Source organism: Pipistrellus kuhlii, unplaced genomic scaffold (genome assembly GCF_014108245.1).
Source record: "Pipistrellus kuhlii isolate mPipKuh1 unplaced genomic scaffold, mPipKuh1.p scaffold_m20_p_9, whole genome shotgun sequence".
In the NCBI taxonomy this organism is placed as follows: domain Eukaryota; kingdom Metazoa; phylum Chordata; class Mammalia; order Chiroptera; family Vespertilionidae; genus Pipistrellus; species Pipistrellus kuhlii.
In genome coordinates this window covers 29,091,406-29,097,408 of record NW_023425595.1, presented here as the reverse complement: position 1 = coordinate 29,097,408, position 6,003 = coordinate 29,091,406, and the positions used below count along the sequence as shown (strand labels likewise).

Below are 6,003 nucleotides of genomic sequence, written 5' to 3'. Positions count from 1 at the left end.
GAACTAACAATTAGAATCTGCCCCCGGAAGGATGGGGCAGAGGTTCACCAAGGGATATGATGGGAGTTAAAATTACAACCGAAGAGTTTGAATGCATGAATTCTACCCGGATACTTTCTAAGCAGAAGAGTGTGGGTGGCTGGAAGCTGTGTCTGCATTCGATCAGCCATTCTTCTGATCATTTAGGTCAATTTTAGAATCATCTGAGGAGCTAGGTGATGAGGTAATGCAGGCACAGGTGAGGCTGTGGGGGCAGAGGAGATGAGATCACCACCAGCAGGAGTTTGGAGATAGGATGATCTCTGGTCTGACTCAGCAGCAGTTGGCTCCCCTGATTGCATCCTCCATCCTAAACCCTCCTTTGGGTTTGTAGGGCGCCACTTTCTCAGTTCTGGCTGATGCTCCCCGTCTCTGTATTGGTCCTTCTCCCTGACGGCCACACATGGAACTGTTCCAGAGAGTCTGGGATCTCTTCCCCCTTTCCCTCTCCTTTTTCTTCTCCTCCTCCATCTCTTCCTCCTCCTCCTCTTCCTTTTCCTTCATCTTTTTTTGTGTCTACATTACTTAAGTTACTTGTGCAGTTGTTTTACATACCATCTTTATGCAGACGGCTCCCAAATAGTTAACTACAGCCCAAATCTCTTTCTGAACATCATACTTGGATTTCTAAATGCCTTCTCAGCATGTCTTCCTAGATGTCTTTAGATATCTTAAACATTTTCAAACCCAATCTCCTGATTCATTCTCCCCCATCCCTACCCCTGAGGTTCTCCCTACTCTCCCGGAGGCTCAGGGTGAAAACCTTGTCTTATCGTCATGTTTGACTCCTCCCTCTCATGCCCATGTCCAATCTGTCGGTAGGGCTTACTGGCTTTGACCTCAACATATGTCAAGGATTAGAATATTTATCACCATCATTCTTGCCCGGTTTCCCTGTGCTCACTGCTGCAGCAGCCCAACCCCTGCCCTCAGTCCATGTTTCTTTTGTTTTCCTTTACTTAATATACTTTTATTGTGTGAAATAGGTGTACAACATTGTAATTCAATATTTGTATACACTACATGGTGATCACCACCGTAAGTCTAGTGACCATCCATCACCTACAATTGATCCCCTTCTCCCAGTCCACCGTCCCCTAACCCCCTTCCACTCTGGCAACCACCAGTCTGTTCTCTGTATCTATGAGTTTGTTTTGTTTTGTTGGTTAGTTTATTTTTTTAAGATTCCACATATGAGATAATATGGTATTTGTCTTTCTCTGCCTGTCTTATTTTACTTAGAATAAGGTCCTTAAGGTCCATCCATGTTGCCGCAAATGGTAAGATTTCCTTTTTTATGGCTGAGTATATATATATCATCTTTATCAATTCCTCCAGCGATGGAACACTTAGATGGTTTCCATGCAAAGTGTTCCTTTTGGCCGGGACCGGTTTGGCTCAATGGATAGAGCGTCGGCTTGGGGACTGAAGGGTCCCGGGTTCGATTCCGGTCAAGGGCATGTACCTTGGTTGCGGGCATATCCCCAGTAGGGGGTGTGCAAGAGGCAGCTGATCGATGACTCTCTCTCATCGATGTTTCTAACTCTCTCTCTTTCTCTCTGTATTAAAAAAAAAAAAAAAAGTGTTCCTTTTGGAAGGTAAGTTAGGTCCTTCTGTGCTCAAAACCCTCCCCTGGGCTCCTGTCTGAGTGGCCAAGTGGAAGAACAGGAAGAGCCTGTGCATCCTCAGGCAAACTGCCCAATCTGCTTGCTCATCTGGAAAAGGGGGAGAATGATTCCTCCCTGGTGAGTGGGGATTAAGTGACATAATGTTGGTTAAACTCGAAGCAAGTAACGAGCAGACACCTGCCCAGGAGGAGAAAGGGCACACATTGAGTCTCCACTGTGTGCCAAGCACATCACACACATCTTTTAAAATCTTTTTTATTTTTATTTTTTTATCACCACTATATATCTACACAATTTAGAAAGTTAAATAATTATAAATGACTTGTTAACACAGCTATCTCCCTTCCCACCCACCCCTCCTCGCTCTTCCTCAGAGGTAGCCAGTTAAAATTCTTGTTTTAAAATCCATATCACTAAAAAATACTTGTTCTGCTACTTTATTATTGTTTCAGTTGTCCTTATCTGGTGACTTCTGAGTTTCTACTCTAGACTTGAGGCGGAAGCTCTTTTCCCAATCTTACCCTGGTTCCTCACGTGCTCTTTCCCACCCCTACCCTGCCAGTGTGTTCCGGCGAGAGCAGTATGTGGTGTTTCATGGGAAGGACTATGATTACTTTTACTTTTTGTTTCCATAAAGTTCTTCTGTCATTTGTTTGGTTTTCTATTTTCTTTTCTTTGTATAATATTTTTCAGAAAAGAAGGGAGAGAGACACACACACACACACACACAATGAGAATCACTGATCAACTGCCTCCTGCACACCCCCTACTGGGGATTGAACCCACAACCCGATATGTGCTCTGACTGGGAATAGAACGGTGAGTGACCTCCTGGTTCATGGGCTGACGCTCAACCACTGAGCCACACCAGCTGGGCACGGTTTTCTGTTTTCTTAATATTGAATTGAACAAATTCCTCACCAGTGATGTCAGTTTTTAAAGATATCCAGATGCATTAGGTGTTGTGTTAATTTCATTTTACTGAGGAACTCTCTCCCAGAGCTTTTGGCAGCACCCCAGCTGGGATCAGTTACCCTTGTACACTTGCTGCAGAGCTGTTGCCTGATCCCCCTGTTTCCTACACACTCACATGTCCTGGTGGGTTTATGTCTTTCAGAATAAATTCCGCTACCATTGTGTCAGTGAGTAGCTAAATTAGACGTTTGGCGTCAATCTGCTGTATTTACTTGAGGTCTGTCTTGTTTATTCTTGGTTATAGCAATGAGATTGGCTTATATTGACCATTGAGGCTCAGAGAGGTTAAACAACTTGTCTGAGGACCCTCAGCCATTAGCAGCAGAGCCCAGGCTTCAACTCAAGACTGTCTGGCTATAAAGTTGTTACTGGTTGACAAGGGGTTTGATTTAGAATTTAGATAACTTCCTAGTGTGTCTTCTTCCATTGTCTGCTTCTTCTTCTTCCTTTTTAAAATGCTGTTAATGGTTCTTGCTCCACCATCCCCAAGAGCTAGGTTTTCTGTTTCCTTTAAGAGGCTGTCTCCCAAGTTTAGGGACCTATAGCAATAGGTATTTCTTCAAATGACCATTTAAGAGCAGCTGTGATTTATTGGTGACCTGCAAACTCTAAGGAAGACTTCGATTTTTTGTGATATGCTGACACTTTGCCACCTGTTGGCCACTCAGGGAGGGGAGAGGCATGCGATGTTTGGTGGTGGTGGGTTCTTGGCTGGGAGTTTTTTCCCCAGGCCTTGCCTTCTACTTGGGGACTTGGGCCCCCGTCTGGATGCAGCTGCCGGGGAGTCAGGATCCAGCCCTGGCACAGGAGACCCTGGAGGAGCAGGGGCACCGGGGACTCTAGATCTGTTCCTGCTTCCTTCCTCCATCCAGGATGGTGTGAGCCTGCCTCAAACACCTGCAACCCCAACCCCTTTTACTGAGAGAAAAGTAGTTCATAAAATGAAGTGGAAGCCTGCAATTCAGAGTGGGTGGGATATGTTCAGGTTTACTTGCATGAGACTTACCTTAACAACGTCTGCCTACTCCTGATTCTTCTCAGCTGAACTCGAAAGTGGTTCATACAATGTCTACATCACTGCGTGCCTCAGGGCACCCCAGGTGATGGGCAATGAATAGCGGCTCACTCTCTAAATTTCAGAACACACACATCCTGCGCCCGAATCAGCTCTCAGGGGCCACACCGCCTTTGTGAGTTGCAGTTCAGTGGCCTTGCCATCTGCCCCCAGACGCTGTCGTTCTAAAACATAGTTGTTTCCTCCTGGTTGGCTGTTCTTACGGCTGTTTGCTCCCTGGCTGGTAACAAAGAGGAAGGAGAGTCCTGTATTAGGGGAGCCCCGGCTTCAGACACTGCATAGGAAGATGACAGCAGGGAAAGAGGCCTATGGGAGAAGGGAAGGAATGATGAATGGGCTGCACCTTTTCTTAGACAACATTTCTCTTGGTATCAGAGGCCTGTCTGCTCATAAGGTCCAATGCAGGGCTTGGTTAACCATCTAGGTGTCAAAGAGAAGGAAAATGCTTTCAGCCAATACGACAACCATCACTGTACTATTTGAGAGCAGTGTCCTCCTCTGCCTGCTCCTCTCCTTCCCGGGCTAGTGGGGCGCTTAACCTTGGAGCCCCAGGGCAGTGCCTACCCCTCTGTCTTCTACTCCATGCCAGCCCCTGGGCGGCTCCCCTCTCACTTGCAGAGAACATGACTGCAGTTCCCCTGGCCACCACCTGCCCGGGGGTCGCCCTGATCCCTCTGTCCCTTCGGGTTATGGCTCCTCAACTGCGCTCTCTGGCCCCTTCGCTGGCTCCTCTCCAGGAAGCCCTCTGGCATGGAGCTTCCTGCACGTAGGCCGCAGGGCCCTGGGGAACCCGGGCTCCCAGCAGAGGTGATGTGTCTCTGAGGGGATGAACAGACACGGAAGACATCAGACACACTGGGTGTTGCCGGGTGACACGTTTGCCTCTGAGACCCCATGTTCTGGAGGGCAGGGATTGTCCTACTGCGTGTTACTGATGGGAGCTCAACCTTGACAGTGGTGAGGGAAGAACATGGCTATGGTTGCCAGATGGGAATGGTTCATGGCTCGTGGCTTCCCTGTTCCAGTAAGAGTGCCCATGTTCATAGATGGGGGCTGGAGGCGGCACTTCCATTGCACAGCGTTCCTGTCAGAGGCCTCTTCTATAGCCCACTGGCCCCCACAGCCGCTGGGAGGGCCCGGTCTTGCCCAGCTGTCTCTCCCTGCCTCACACTGAGCTCATTGGCTGCCCTCAGCCGGTTCCCACTCCTGAGTGCTCCCAGTCTGCCAGTCCCGGGCTCCCAGATTATAAATATGATACACCCTTGACTCATGTTTCGCTTCGCGCCAGCTCCCACGGGTCCACCCGGCTTGCTGTTTGCCAGGTGCAAAGTCATCCCTGGGCAGAGGGCCCGAGGGTCTTTTTTGTTTGTTTGTTTGTTTGTTTCTGTTTCCAAGGGTCATTTTTTGATGGCCCGTTTGCTGCTGGGGGCTATAGCTTGGGCCCTCTGGGCTTGGTGGCTTCCAACTGCTCCCTAACTTTCCCCCTGGTAATGAGGCCTCCTGTGGGGCCAGTGTACTGAACTGTAAGACCTTTCTGGAATCTCTGTCAGATTTATGTCTGAGGTCACTTGATTTGTTGCTCACTGGTATCCAGACCAGTAGTGAGTGTGATTGCCAAGCTCCTCTCATTAATTGCCCTTGTCAGGCGATGTGAATCCCATGGAAGGTTTGACTCATCTTAAGCAACTGGATGCGCCTGTGTAATCTTGTCAATCATTTTGACGTTTGCCAATTACATCCTGCCTTTACATGCTTCTCTACCTTCTGCTTACCACATCCTCGCCTGGAACAACATTCTTCCCCTTATCTCCTGAGAAAGCTCCTACTCCTCCTCAAGACCCGGGGAAACGGCATACCTGCCTCTTCCAGCGTGCCTCCCCTGGTGTCATAATTATCTGCTCACAGTTTCATCTTCTGCTCCAGACCACGTGGCCCATCGGGACAAAGACTAGGCCTGACCAATTAGTATCCTCTAGTCACTAGAGTCTAGTGGGTTCAGGGCAGGCTGGCTGCATGGGTCCAAACATTTATTCACAAGTGTTTACTCAGGCACTGGGCACATAGGGGTGGACAAGGCAGAGAAGGTCCCCTGCCTCCATGGAGCGGGTTAGCAAGGCCGGTGAGCAAGGAAACACATGTATGGACGAGCTGCTTTGTAAACTGCTGTGCTTTCCAGGAGCTCCTTTAGGTGGAGGTGTGCCAGGAAGGCCTCTCAAGGGACGTTGTAGCTGAGACCTGAAGGATGAGAATAAATCAGCCACTCAGATTGCTGAGCCCAGGCAGGTG

The 6,003-nt window shown here is 48.7% G+C and overlaps 1 protein-coding gene across 3 annotated transcripts in view; it reads left to right on the top strand.

Moving 5' to 3' along the window:
* The window catches only part of PPFIBP2 (PPFIA binding protein 2), a 129,974-nt gene that overhangs the window by 24,912 nt on the left and 99,059 nt on the right, over positions 1–6,003 (top strand). The window lies entirely within an intron of this gene.